This window comes from Mixophyes fleayi, chromosome 3 (assembly GCF_038048845.1).
Source record: "Mixophyes fleayi isolate aMixFle1 chromosome 3, aMixFle1.hap1, whole genome shotgun sequence".
Taxonomy (NCBI): domain Eukaryota; kingdom Metazoa; phylum Chordata; class Amphibia; order Anura; family Limnodynastidae; genus Mixophyes; species Mixophyes fleayi.
Window position 1 is genome coordinate 108,699,260 of NC_134404.1, and position 15,085 is coordinate 108,714,344.

The 15,085-nt window shown below is 44.9% G+C and overlaps 1 non-coding gene and 1 pseudogene across 1 annotated transcript; both read right to left on the reverse strand.

The window, feature by feature from the left end:
- Positions 1–12,499: 12,499 nt before the first annotated feature.
- LOC142143169 (uncharacterized) lies at positions 12,500–14,088 on the reverse strand (annotated as a pseudogene).
- A 291-nt stretch (positions 14,089–14,379) lies between these two features.
- On the reverse strand, positions 14,380–14,571 carry LOC142146864 (U2 spliceosomal RNA). Its single transcript, XR_012690044.1, has one exon. It is a non-coding gene; the product is annotated as a U2 spliceosomal RNA (small nuclear RNA).
- Between the last annotated feature and the right edge of the window lie 514 nt (positions 14,572–15,085).

Genomic DNA, 15,085 nt, shown 5'->3' on the forward strand with positions numbered 1-15,085 from the left:
GTAACCACATAACTTTACCCCGTGTTTCAGGGATCCATAAAAGATATGCCTCCTAAGAACATGCCTGAGATGTGTTTAGTAATTAGGTTGCATCTCTAGGAGTTACGCCACACTTACATGTTAACGCCCTTACTGAATTTAATTTATGCTTATCCACTACTCAATTCACAAGTCTAAGATATACTGAAATCTAATCATGGACACATTTTGGTACACATGCACAGTATGGAAATGCATCATTTTATTAAAATGGATTTAAAATGGACTAAAGGAAGCCCTTAGTTTTGAGTAGAATAAGGTGAGATAAGGGAGGCAGGCTTAACAGACAGTGACTCATTTCAAGTCGGGAGCTCCTTGGGAGCAGGCTGTATAGTGTATGAGGGTTTTTTTATTCATAAGTATAATATCACATCAAGAACAGAAGAATACTGTCTCTAGGTAAGTAATTATAATGTAATTATAATGCCCACTCCACTACAGAAAATTTATGTTCTCTCTGTTAACATACAGCACACACAGATTCAAATTGAAATGCATCTTGAGATTTACTTGGATTTGAATATGGGCAGAAATACGTTCATGTTCCGTGTCTTTTTTTTCTCTAACCGCATGCAAACTGCTTTCGGATTTGGATCAGGCCCTAGTTTAGTTTAATATGCAATTTCTTGAAAAAAGGTTCCCAAACCATTAAAGCAGCAGTCCCATGAAAAGATGTGTGTGTGTGTATTTTAATTGTGCAAAGAGTGAACCTTCAGAAAACTGGTCAACAAATGTCCAGGTAATGCTAGAAATGTTTACTTAGACAACCAGGGTAATAATACAAATGTTGCATTTCTAAAAGCTGGCAAAATTGTTAACACATAAACATACTGTAAAGTTTAGGGCTTGTTTTAAACAATTCATCCATTATAATATTTTCTAATCACAGTTAATTATGAGCAAATTAATTTACTTTACATTTCATTTAATTTAGTGTATATAACCCAAATTTGCCACATGCAAATGTGTATATCCAAAATAATATAGTTGTTAATTTATATATTCTATAATAAAGAAAATACATGTCTAAAACGTTAAGAAAAAATATATCTGAATTGTTGAAGCAAATGTGGAAAAATCTTTAGAGGCAATATGTATCTCCCAGCTAAGAATTCATTTAAGAAACTCCAGCAGGTCATGGTGCAAGTGGTTTTGCTTCTTGTGGATTGTTAGTAAACCATATACTAGGACCACTGTCGATCTGGGGCATGATGGGCCCACTGGGTGAATGCAAAAATAGGGGCCATTGCAAAGCCAATAATAGTGTGCGCCACTGCAAAACCTGAAGGGGACTGGCGTAAGGAAAGCAAAATTACTGGCCCAGTCACCTCACCTGAGTGATTCTTCTCTCCTTCTGGCACAGTGTTAGAAAGCAAGAAAAGCTTCAGTGAAGTGATTTCTATTTCTTTCCAACACACAGGACATATGATGGGTGGAAGTGGAGGTAGGACGTAGGCAAAAGCAAGATTTCTACAGGGAATTTTTAATGCCATGCTACTAGAGTTGGCATGAACTAGCATTGCTGGCTATCATTTTAGCCAATGCAAGGCTGCTTTCCAACCCCTTCCCATCCACTTCAAATACACTAGCAATTGTGTGAGCACTACTGCCAGGTACATGGAGCTCATCTTCCACAAGCAGAGTGCTGTGAAGTAGGACATACCTCTCAACTGTCCTTGTGTGTCACGGCTCTGAACAATTTTAGTGGATCCCTTGCCTCTACTATAGATTAGTATTAGTAGAGGATGGTGGAGATAGAACACGATGATATGCAGAGTGATGGTATCCATAGGTTAAAAGTTCATGGCTCATAAGTATCACTGATAATAATAACACAGGAGATAATAGTAGTGCAGTAAGACATTAGGGCCTGTTCTTACTGTCATGGCTCTGAACAATTTTAGTGGATCCCTTGCCTCTACTATAGATAGTATTAGTAGAGGATGGTGGAGATAGAACACGATGATATGCAGAGTGATGGTATTCACAGGTTAAAAGTTCATGGCTCATAAGTATCACTGATAATAATAACACAGGAGATAATAGTAGTGCTGTAAAGTAGAATATTGACTGATGGTATAACAAGAAAAAATATAAATATATATATCGGCAGAGCTGAACACACGACAGTTGGTCAGATTGCAGAAACAAATCACATATGCTACTTCATAGTTGGTAACCCTTGGCAACAGCATGAGATGAGCAATTCAACAGTTAAACGCATAGGTGATGAATAAGAACACTTGAATCCAATAGGTAAACACACAGCAGATGAACGTGAATCACTGGTACAGCTAAAGTCCAAACAGAGTAATATATAGACTTGGCTGATCCGAGAATAGAGATGATTCAACTAGCAGGTGGTTACTGGTATCACAGTGATTCTTATCTAGCAGAGTAGTAAGCGTTAAACAACATCCAAGGACTTGGATTTACATAGACACAGGCAGCAAGATGTTGTCTAGAAGTAGCAGCGAGGTGAGGAGTATCTGAACCGTGCGTGGAACAACAGGTAACAGGTGTTCCAGTCTCAGGTGCAAGGTGAGTTCACTGTAGTATGAGGAAGCTGAACAGAAGCACGTAACTTGAGCTGAAGAAATAGCCACTGGCACAACAAGCAGTTCACAATAACAGTCCAGCAAACAGGTAAACAGCAGAGTGATGATAAGCCGTGCCAGACATGGAACTACAGGTGACAGGTAACTTGATAGTAGCAAACAACTCACAAAGTAGTCAGCGTGCAGATGAACAGCAGAGAGGAACTTCAGCTTGCAGATGAACAGCAGAGAGGAACTTCAGCTTGCAGATGAACAGCAGAGAGGAACTTCAGCTTGCAGATGAACAGCAGAGAGGAACTTCAGCTTGCAGATGAACAGCAGAGAGACATTTCAGCTTGCAGCTGAACAGCAGAGAGGAGTACAGCTGAGCCGACCAGGAATCAAAGATGACAGGTAACTTCAGCAGCAAGTATAGTCCAACGAGCAGGTAATGGACAAACGGAAGGTCAAGGCATACAGCCAGATCCCACTGCAGCGTAAGTAACACGAAGAACAGGCAATGAGTCCATAATCATGGGAGGTTAAAATAGTGCTCTAGAACCAATAAGATTCGGGAGGAGGTCCAAATCAAGGGAGCAGGGAACACCTGTATGAAAGTAATGTCTCTGAAGCAGAAGCAAGCTCAATCATGGTTCTTAAAGGGAAAGTCACAGTGCCAGCACCTAGCTATGGGACCGGCGTGTGACATTGTGTTGGGGACAAAGTCCTTACTGAGGAAGGCAGTCACCCAAAATGGGGACTGTGCCCAGGGCCGGATTAACTCAAGGTCTAACTGGGCTACAGCCCAGGGGCCTCGGGCATCCAGGGGGCCCTTGACAGTGCTCAGCAGCATTATTGATCTATAATAGCTGAGTTGTCTTACTTACCTGTCAGCTTCTTATTTCTTCCCATGCTCCTTTCAGATGGCACGCATGTGACCTATTGAATCACACTGAAGCACTGTCGCAGTTAGAATTAAGGTTGCAGGAAGCAGTGAACAGTTTGGGCCCAGTCCCCCTTGGGTAGGGACCCTCAGACAGTGGGGCCCACTAATGATTTCCCTGGTACCCCAGTGGCCCAGTCTGATGCTGATTAGGACTTTGTTATCCTTTCATATGAAGATGAAACCAAAATCTTTCTTTCCTTCATATCTCTATGTGATCTGATATATCCTAATTGGGATCATCTCACCGTGGGCTAATTTAGGGTCATTCTCATTGAGTCTGCAAAAGTATAATCAATGTGAGACTGTCTTTGGGTGCATAAATACATTCAGCTTATATTACCCCTCTATGTGAGCTGGGTACTGCTCTTCTGTCATTGAATGGAATAGTATGCAACTCAGACAAAGTTCTAAAGAAGGATCATTGATCCCTATGAGGATCTCAAGGGTAATACACATGGACACTTCGAGCAAGCAGCATAGGTACAGCTTGCAATATATTTTTTAAGTCTCTGACAAAAATGACACCTGGATTGTCTCACAGTGCAGTAACTAGACATTTTAGTGCCCTGGGCGAGACAGGGCACTGGGTGCCCCCCATCTAAGTGGGAGTGACATTTGCCAAGTGGTCAACCAAATGTGGGGGTGTGGCTGGTACTTTACTGAAAGAATTCTGTTACATGTCTGCGGATCCGAAACATGAGCACAAAGGCATGGAGGAGAAGAAGAAGCTCCTCTGTAAGGTGAGGTACAAGGGGTCTCACAGGCGACCACCGCCTCATTCACCTCCAGCTATTATCTGCTGTCATTATCACTGATTTACATCTCTTCACTGGGGAAATGTCAGATAATATGTAAACTTGTCTTATCCATCCCTGATATTAGTTATTGCTGCCACTACCTGAACTTTTAGTTTATTTTCCCTCTCAATGTATTTAATTTGTCCCTCCTTCCATTGCTTGCTGTATGTGTTTGGTTTGTTTCTCCCTGCTTCCTTTAAGTTATCTTATTCCTTTTCATCTGTGTGCTTGTTTAGACCTGTGCATGAAAAATCAATTTACAACATAAAGGGGTCTATAATGTCACCATCTGTCGTACCACTTCAGAAGTGATGTAGTTCTGTCTGCAAATTTTTCTCCACTAATTTATTTTTTCCAAACAATATTTAGTTTAACATGTGTATAACTTTTATTGCACGTAGTGGGATGAGAGAGAGAGAGAGGGAGAGAGAGAGAGAGAGAGAGAGAGAGAGAGAGAGAGAGAGAGATAGATTAAAGGCTACTGGATTAATTGCAGAGATAATTGGACATCACTGTGGACAAGTAATATGTTTTTTGTAGACAGTAATATGCCAGTATATTGGGAAGTTCAATGAGTAAAAATGAAAGTTCCTCTGGGTTTATGAAACCAAAATATTGGCCTGTACACAAATATTCTCCATATTGTTGAAAATGTTATTTAATGGAATTGCTTTTAAATACCTCCTATCACTATCTATTGTTTGTAAGGCACAACAAAAACGATGTAGTGCTGGCCAATCAGTATAATAAATCAGCTTAAAAAAGTCATACAGAAATAGAACAATGACATATGAGGTTGCTGAAGAAGGCACAGATGTACACACACACACACACACAGCCGAATGCACTGAACTCTCCTCCCCCCAAACGGACCATGGTATTATTTGGGGCTATTGGCCCACCAGGCAGACTCAGGTAAGGTCTATGACCAATCCACCCTGAGTGTTCCTGAAGCAATTGTTACTTCCATGAATTAAGGAGACTCTCACATGTAATCCCAGGTCCGACCTTCTAGACTTGACCTACTCCCTAACTACAATTTATACATGAAACAGGTAAGGAAGATTGGCTCCCTAAATATCTGACTATTAGCTGAGAAAAGGGGCTATGGAAAAACTCAAAGAATAGAGAAAAAACAGCTTGCTATCAATCTACTTAAATTCATGTGGAAATTAATAAAAAACAAATCTGTCAACATTAAATATGTATTGTAAATGCAATACATATCTATATATATATATATATATATATATATATATATATATATATATATACAAGTTAACTCGTGCATGATAATCATGCATTCTAGTCAAATCAAGCTACTTAAGGTGTTAAAAAGGTTCTTGTCATGCATTTGGGCCATAGACCAGGCCTCCTCAGGGGAAGAGCGTTAGTTTCCGATGTAAGCGCCTTTTTTTTAACGTGGTTTTGTCCACATGTCACCACCTCATCATTCTTCCCCATCACCTCATCCTTCATTTTCATCGCCACATCTATCCAGATGTCTATCCAGACACAGGGATCTCTCTCAGCGGTCCTGAGTATCACACTCCTCTCACTTTGTCACCCCCGGCAACCACCAACCACTCCCCACTGTCACCCCCGGCAACCACCTACCACTCCCAACTGTCACTTCTCCTTCAAGAAATATATATATATATTTTTTAAATCTTTATAAACACTTTTAACAATTAACAAATTAAATTAACAAATTAAAAACATCTTAGTATACCAAATTTCAGCCCTTTCTGAATATTTTTTCCACACACACACTAAGAATTTAGTAGGTCAGTGTATAACTCCGCCCAGCAGGTGGCGCTGCAGCTTGGTTTTATTTTTTCCACACACACACAGACAGACTAACACACGCCACTAAGCATTTATATTATAGATATATATATATATCTATAATATAAATGTCTAGTGGCGTGTGTTAGTCTGTCTGTGTGTGGAAAAAATAAAACCAAGCTGCAGCGCCACCTGCTGGGCGGAGTTATACATTTACCTATTAAATTCTTTGTGTGTGTGGAAAAAAAAATTCAGAAAGGGCTGAAATTTGGTATACTAAGATGTTTTTAATTTGTTAATTTAATTTGTTAATTGTTAAAAGTGTTTATAAATATTTAACAAAAAAAATATATATATATTTCTTGAAGGAGAAGTGACAGTTGGGAGTGGTTGGTGGTTGCCGGGGGTGACAGTGGGGAGTTTTTAACACCTTAAGTAGCTTGATTTGACTAGAATGCATGAGTATCATGCACGGGTTAAGTGACCTACTAAATTCTTAGTGTGTATGGAAAAAAAACCTCAAAAAGGGCTGAAATTTGGTATACTGACATTATTGACGAGTTGAGGGGTCAAACTCATTTTCGTGAGGTAATTTTACCTCATGAACACACATGTGTACAGTGGCGGATCCAGGGGGGTGCGATCGGGGCAATCGCCCCCCCCCCCCCCCCAGCAGGGGTTTGCTGCCGACGGCTGCATAGTATGTGCAGGTCCGTTTGGCAGTGACAGTGTGCTGCCCGGCTGCTCTGATTGTGTTAAACACAATCAGAGCAGCTGGGCAGCACACTGTCCCTGCCTGTCACTGCCGAGCGGACCTGCACATACTGTGCAGCCCCCGGCAGCCTCAGAAGTCGGAAAGGGGGCAGGGCCTAAATCGCCCCGCCCTAACATCCCCCCGGGGAACAAACATTTTCTAGATCCGTCCCTGCATGTGTAGCGGCATGTGTTAGTGTGTGTGTGTCTGTGGAAAAAACTATTTTCTCAGAAAGGGCTCATCCGAATGACCTGAAATTTGGTATACTGGCATTATTTGACAAAAAAAATGCATGAGTATCATGCACGGGTTAACTTGTGTATATATATATATATATATATATACATACAAAAAATCTATGTGTACTATTTAGAATATATAATTGAATTATATATATGTGTAAACTATAATGAATTTCTCCTCATAATGGAGTGATAGTTGCAACTTTACAGAGATGATAGAGAGAGAGAGAGAGAGGGAGATTCTTCAGCCCTTAACTTCCGCAGTGGAACGCATGCGTTCCACTAGCAGAAAGTTCAGCAATTGGAACGCAAGTTTGCGTTCCAAATGCCAAACTTCCTGTCTGTGGAACGCACATGCATTCCACTGCGGAAGTTAAGGGCTAAAGGTACAGAGGCAGGCAGCGGGCGGCTGCTGCGCCCCCTTGGGCTTGCGCCCTGGGCAACGGCACCACCCGCACCTGCCTAGTTACGGCTCTGTTGTCTCGAGTGGCTATGCAGATTGGCATACAGCTCAAGCGGAGGGTCAACACCAATAGAAGGAAAACTGCTCATGAATGTAAACTCTTGGAAGGAAATATATAAAAAACTCCTTACAATTGCACTCAATCAGATTTTTGTGAACTGTGCTTAGAAAGATGAAACCTACAATACATATTTTTTTTCAGTTTGATTGAGAAATATATAAAATATATAAAATATACTGCACATGCTAATTTGTTGTCCGCCACCACTTCTAAAGATGTACCAGGTTAAGAGAATAATGAAATGTCCCTGCTATGCCTTTGGAAAGGAAGCAAGTTCTCTTCTACAGGCAAAAAGCCACCTGATTGTGTAACCAGTGCTAGAAGCTTACTGTATATGTATATATGTGCTGCTAATTTACACATGTGCACTACATAATAACAAATGGAAACCACAAATGTAAAAGCACAGAAAAGCTAATATTATTAAGTATATCAGTTTATATCATTGTATTACAAGCCCACTAAAATTAAATATTCCTTTATATTTGGGACAATGATCTCTGTGTTTCATCATTAGTTATATGGAAAAGATATATTACCAATGGGCCTGATGCAGGATCGATCACAAATTGCGTTCACTAAAAAAGCAGCAACGATGTGCATATGCAAAACTGCAACTATCACTAAAAACATGCAGGTCTGTACCAGTAGCATATGTGCCCGGGTAACACCAGGCATACATCACATACACTTACACCCATGTTTATAACCTATTGTTTTGTTTGGACAATACATATTTGCAATCAGGTATCAATAAAACATCCAAACCCTCTCTATTACAAGAGAAGACTGTGTCCCTGTGGAAACTCTTCGCAATTGCACAAACACACCCTTTTTGCACTCAACCTACACTTGAGTACCCCTTCCCATCCCCATCCCACCTCTCAAAGTGCAAGCGCGTGTGAGTGCTAGAGTCACGCAAATCTTTATAGGCCCATATGTGTGCAGTCACTTTACTGTGCATGTGCAAAGAGATTTCACATAAAGTACACTATGTAAAACTGTTTTTTTTTTATTGAAAAAGTAGCTTTATTTGTATAAAGTACAAAAAACACAGGTCATTCGTTTCATTCAAGTGTACACAGTACACCGTAATACACGATCATGCATACATTTTAGTACAATACAGGGCATAAAGTACAAGACATGACATCCTACACTATATTCATCAAGTACTGCACTAACCATTCAAACTTTAACCAATATCACATTGCAATAAAAGTACATTGGATGTGAGGGGGAGGTAGGTGAGACCGGTAGGGTGGTGGAGTCACGAGCAAAAAGTTTTTATTGAGGACAGACACAAAGGGAAGGGTGCATAAATAGACATTACATTCAATAAAACTTCAGGCTGTGAAAGGGGAATGGGTTGGAGGGGGTAAGGGGGAGGGAGCGCAAACCAAAGTTTTTTTATTGAAAATAGACACAATGGGGAGAAGGAGAAGAGGGAGACAACAATCAATAACAATCAATCGTCGTCTTCATCTTCCTCAGGACTGTCAAGGGTGTTATAGTCTCTTAGCAGGCTGTGGATCAGCCTGCGACAGTCCTGGATGGTCATCTTCTCCCACTTCAAGATGAGGCGATTCCTGGCAAGCCACATAGCGTCCTTAAAACAGTTCATAAGGTGCCAGGCCTCCTGGATTGCCCCAACGGTTTGTTTCCCAGGAAATAATCCATAAAATACCGAATGGTATGAAAGGCAAGTCCTGGTCACATTGTCCTTAAGTTCATGGTCCAGGGCAGCCAACAATGCCTGTGCAGTGGGGCAGTCCCAAAAGATATGCTGAGCAGTCTCCCTTCTGGTCATACATAAGGGGCAGTGAACATATCTGCACAGGTTCCAGGAGTGCATGAATGTCCTGAGAGGCAGACCCCCCTGGATGGCTATCCATGCAATGTCTTTATGTCTATTAGTCAACCTCTTAGAGGCCACATTCTCCCAAACATGTTTGGTCGTAGCCACAGGGAGCCCTGGAACAGACTCCATAACGTCCTTTGCTCTGATGATCTCGTGGATAGTTTTTGGCTTCCACAAGTCTGGTTTAAGTCCCTCCAGATGGTGCTCCCTCACAAATTGTCCAACATCCAGGTAAAACCAAGGAGTAGTACAGTTGTAAGGGAAGGAGCTGTCCCACTTGTCCCAACCAAGGTTCCTCCAAAGAGGTAGAAGGAAAAAGCGGGACATGGACATCCCAGCAGAGCAAATGTTCTTTTCAAGGAGTGTACTGCGGATACAGCTGCAAACAAAGAAGGCCCGCAGCATAGTGGGGATATCAGGGATTCCTTTCCCACCTTTGTGGGGCTCCTTGTACATCACTGACTGCTTCACTCTGTCCATTTTGGAGCCCCAGATGAAGTGAAAGACTGTCCTCGTGATGGTCTTACAGACGGCAGCAAGAGGTGGCCAAGCTTGGGCCGTGTACTGCAGAACGGGAAGAATCTCGTTGCGCAGCACCAGTGCTTTCCCTTCGATGGTAAGGTCTCTGAGGCTCCACAGTCCAATCTTTTGCCTGACTGTCGCCAGTCTCTCTTCCCAGCACTTCAGGGCCGCCTCCTCTCCACCAAACCAAACTCCAAGGATTTTGATGAAGTCCGGCTTGATTGTGAAGGGTAATGCAGCGGGGGATGACAGGTGCCACTGACCGAACAGCATCGCCTCTGACTTCCCGCAGTTGACCTTTGCCCCTGAAGCTCGGCCGAAGTTCTCGCAGGTCTGGACGAGTGCTGCCACCGAACTGATCAGCGCAAAAGATAGTGATGTCGTCCATGTAGAGCGAACACTTGGCCTCTAGACGGTCTGGACCCGGTGCGGTGATGCCTCTAATCTCTGGATTCCGCCTGATGGACATCGCGATGAGCTCTATACAACAGACAAAAAGAATAGGGGAAAGAGGGCAGCCTTATCTGACCCCAGACAATACAAAGAAGGGGTCAGTCTTCCAGCCGTTCACCAACACCGAGCTTTAAATATCAAGGTACATCAGGTTAACATAAGAACAAAACATATCACCCAATCCAAACCTGCACAGAACCTTACGCATAAAACCATGAGAAACACGATCAAAGGCCTTCTCCTGATCAAGACTGACCAGGGCCACATGTGCATGGCGGTCTTTGATGTAATGAACTGTGTCCCTCAGCAGCGCAAGGCTGTCTGCAATCCTGTGACCAGGAATGCCACAAGTCTGGTCAGGATAAACAATTCGCCCAATGACAACCTTTAGCCTGTTGGCTAGTACCTTGGCCAGGATCTTGTAGTCCACGTTCAGGAGGGAGATGGGCCTCCAATTTTTGAGGTTGCATCTCTCTCCCTTGCACTTATACAAAATCGTGATCAGGCCCTCTCTCTGAGTAGGAGGCATTCTGCCCTCCACCACCTTGCTCTACAGCTCTACAGCTCTAGCAGGTCCGGGCCAATGAGGTCCTACAGCGCTACATAGAGCTCCACTGGAAGGCCATCACTGCCCGGGGTCCTGCCCGGCCTAAAGGATTTAGTGGCAGAGTGCAGCTCCCCCAAGGTGAGGGGGCGTCCATGGCTGCTCTACCTGTAGGATCAATAGGGTTTGTGATACCTGACAGGAACGATTCAGCCGCATCGTCGTCTGTAGTCTTAGGGGAGTAGAGTTTGCCGTAGTAGTCTGTGACGACTCCCATAACGCCCTCCTTCCCCTTCCTGGGGGTGCCAGTCTCGTCCCGCAGTTCAGTCAGGGGCATGTGGCCGGAGTGGAGTTTTCTGAAAAAGAAAGAGTTACATTTCTTACCCTTCTCCAGATTCTCCACCTTGGAACGGAAGATGATGCGTCTGAACTCCTCCTCGAAGTGCCTTTTCAGGCCCCACCTTTGCCTCAGCCAGATCATCCTTCACGTCCCAGCCGCAAAGTTGGAGATCCAGCAGGGACTGCAGCTGACGCTGAAGCCTCCTGAAGTTGTCAGCCCTTAGCCTGAAAGAAACTGTGAAACTTGCACTTGACATACTCCCACCAGTTAGACATACAATCAAAATACATTTTGTCATTTTTCCACATTCCATATGCATCCCTCAGCTCAACCATCACCTCCTCTCGTTCCAGCAGAGCACAGTTTAACTTCCAGGAGCCAGGACCGGGAGGGAAATCGTGGCCCAGAACAACCTCAAAGAGAATGGCCCTATGACCAGAAAAGAAGCAGGGAACCATGACATGACTGTTTTGTCTTAACGCTCTCGAGGTAAACACAAAGTCAATCCGGGAATGCACTGAGCCATCAGGGCGGCTCCAAGTATAATTCACAGAGCCGGCCCCCATGGATCCCACTGCATCCCGAAAGGATGCTTCGGCTACCATCTCTTGCAACAACCTGGAAGAAACATCAAGTTTAGCATTATTGTTAGAACTCCTTCCGTCTTCCTCTATAGGACAGTTAAAGTCCCCAGCCATCACTACCGCCCTGGTGGTTGCGAGCTGGGCCCGCAGGGTCTGGAAAAGCTCCAAACGCTCATTCTTACCTGGGGATGCATACACACAGATAAGCCTGATAGGCTTACCCGCCCAGGAGCCATCTACGATAAGCAATCTGCCGCAGACAAACTCCTGAACGGAATCTAGTGTGAAGAGGCTTCCCCTGATAAGAATGGCGACCCCTGCAGACTTACAGTCACCCCCCCAGACCAATAGGAGGGCCCGTGAGACCACTGCCTACCCAGATGCCTGTAGGAACTAGAGAAAGGGAGAGAACATTCCTGCAACATGTAAACATCACATTTCTGACTGTCAAGAAAGGTAAACACAGACTGATGTCTAATCTTATCCTTCACACTCCTCACATTAATGGTAAAAAGAGAAAAATTAGCCATTAGTTGAGAGAAAAAAGAGAGTTGGCACAGTCAATACATTAGTTACCCTCCTTGTCCGGTGGGACTTGGTCCGGTCTGCTCGTGTCCCCATCGGGTGGGAGCAGATCTCTCTCCTCAAGCTGGTTGTAGAGGCAGATGTGGGGCAGCTGCAGGAATTCCTCCCCTTCTTCCTCCTGCTCGGAATCCAGCAACTCATCCACCATCTCTTCCAGGGCCTCCTCCGCCGGGAGGGGGTCCTCTTCGAGCTCGACTGCCTTTTTCTTGGAAGGGTCAGAGTCGCCCGCTGGGCTGTCTAGCTCTTTCCGTTTCCGCCTTAGCTTGTTCTCTTTACCTGCAGAGACAAGAGGGGGAAAATCTTCAAGGGAAAGGGAGGGAGCTGCAGTAGCGGTGGAGAGGGTTAGTGCTACTACAGGGGAGGGAGGGGGGAGGGTGGCGACAGGGGGAAGGGTGAAGGTAGGAAGAGGGCGGGAGCAGGATGGGGAGGAAGGGGGTGTTGTGACAATGGGACAGGAGGGAGGTGCTGTCACAACAGGGGTAGGGAGGGAAGGAGGGGGGAGGGAGGTTGGAAGGGGGGTGAGAAGAAAAGGGGTGGAAGTGTTCTTACCCACTCGTGGCTGCGGTATGGGCTTCTGTTGCTTCCTCTGGGCTGGCTTGGGCTGCAGGGCAGGGGCAGGTCCGCCTTCCGACAGTCCATTCCCGGCAGCTGCAGCGTAGGATCTTGCTCTCTGGGGGCAGTCCCTGTAGATGTGGCTGGCCAGGCCACAGAGGTTGCAGGACAGTTTTCGTGGGCAGTCCTTGGTCTCGTGCCCCGCCACCTTGCAGTTCCTGCAGGCTGAGACTTTGCAGCTTCTCGCCATGTGGTCAGCTTTCCCGCACTTCCTGCAGTTCCTCGGCATAGTGGAGAAGGCCGGCAGAGACCCCCAGGGCGAAACATGATGGCAGGTGTTGGAGACCGTCAGTTGTAGAGTTGTCTTTCCTCAGTCTGATAATGATGGACCACTTGCCTGTCCAGAAACCATTGGCATCCAGGATCTTGGAGGGGTCCTTGACCACGGAGCAGAAGCGGCTCAGGAAGGTAGCAATTTCTTTACCAGGGGTGTGAGGATTTCTCATGGAGACCGTGACTCTTCTCTCCTCTCTCTGGATGGGCAGTTCCCCACGAAGCGGGAGAAGGGAGACTCCGGTCTTGCAGTCTTCACTGCCTCCCAGTACCTCTTACAGATGGTAATGGAGGCGAAGGTGATGTACCAGATCCCCTTCAGGTAGTTCTGCACACTGAGGGTTTCAGCCTTGGAGAAGCCCTGGTCGAGGATCATCTGCTTCCCGAAAGTCTCAGCCGTCATGTCTGGGACCCTTCCTTCCACCTCCTTCAACTTCAGGATGACGGTCTGCCTCATCCAGGTTTCCAGAGTGGGAGTCTTCTGGGGGGTGTCCTGGCTGGGCTTCCCTTGTCCAGCAGTAGCAGGGGCAGTGGAGGCAGAGGTTCCGGCCACGAGGAGAGGCTTTGGGGCGGTGGTCTTTCCTCCCTTCTTCCCAGAGGCAGGAGCAGGGGTGGAGGCAGGAGCTGCAGCAACTGAGGCCATCTTCCTGGCTCTTCCTGGGGCAGAGAGGCTGGTCTGGAGGGCGATCTTCTTCCGGGGTGGAAGGAGCAGTGCAGGTATCCTCCCGCTAGAGGAGCAGGAAGAGAGGAGCAGGGGCTTCCGCTCAAGAGGAGGCGCTTCTTCCGCTGGAGCACGTCCCGAGAAGAGGAAGGCTTCTTCAGCTGGAGTTGCTCCCGGTGTCTTCTTCCCGGCAGACAGGGATCAGCAGCGCTTCTTCCCCGGAGTCGGTCTTTTTGCTCCTGGCCGGCTTCGATCGGGTAACACAAGTCTCAAACAGTTCCTCACCAGGGTTAGATTATGCTATCGATGAGCCCCAATCGGGTTCTGTCCTCTGGAATTTGGGCAGGAGAGAGACATGTGCACCATGCAGCAGTGTCTACATCAGCCCCTCACCAATGTTAAATTGCGCTATCGGATGAGCCACAATCAGCATAACCTCCACCGGGTAGTTGGTAAACTGATAAGAACAGATACTACACTTGATCTTAGCCAAAAGGCCGAGAAGCGGCCTATGCAAAACTGGTGTAGTACTTACCCTGCATCAGCCTCTATGCGATCATTGCTTTCCGCTGGTTCCCTTAATATCTGGGATCTGATACAATCTGATTTCTTCACTGTGTGCATATAAAGACTTTGCAAGTAATCAATTTAATGAAATATATTCAGACTCTTCTTCTGAACTTATGTTGGACTAGGTGCTAACACTTGTACCTCAGCAAGGATATCTATTTTCTTTTTTAAAATGTATTATAAGAAAAGAGGATACCTTTTCATGTTAACCAAACGTCATAAATTTCCTACTTAATGAACAGGCAAATAATTTATTTTTATAGTTAAAACAAGGAATACTCCTAGAAGATCTAATGTCAGTCATTGTGAATCAGTTTATGTTAAAACAGTCAAAATTGCCAAATCCTTAATTTGGTTACTTGAAAATGACAAAGAAAACTTTGATCAGCGCTTTCTTATCCCTTAATTAAAGCAAGCTGAGAACAAAGCAAAAATACATTACAATGTTTGTCT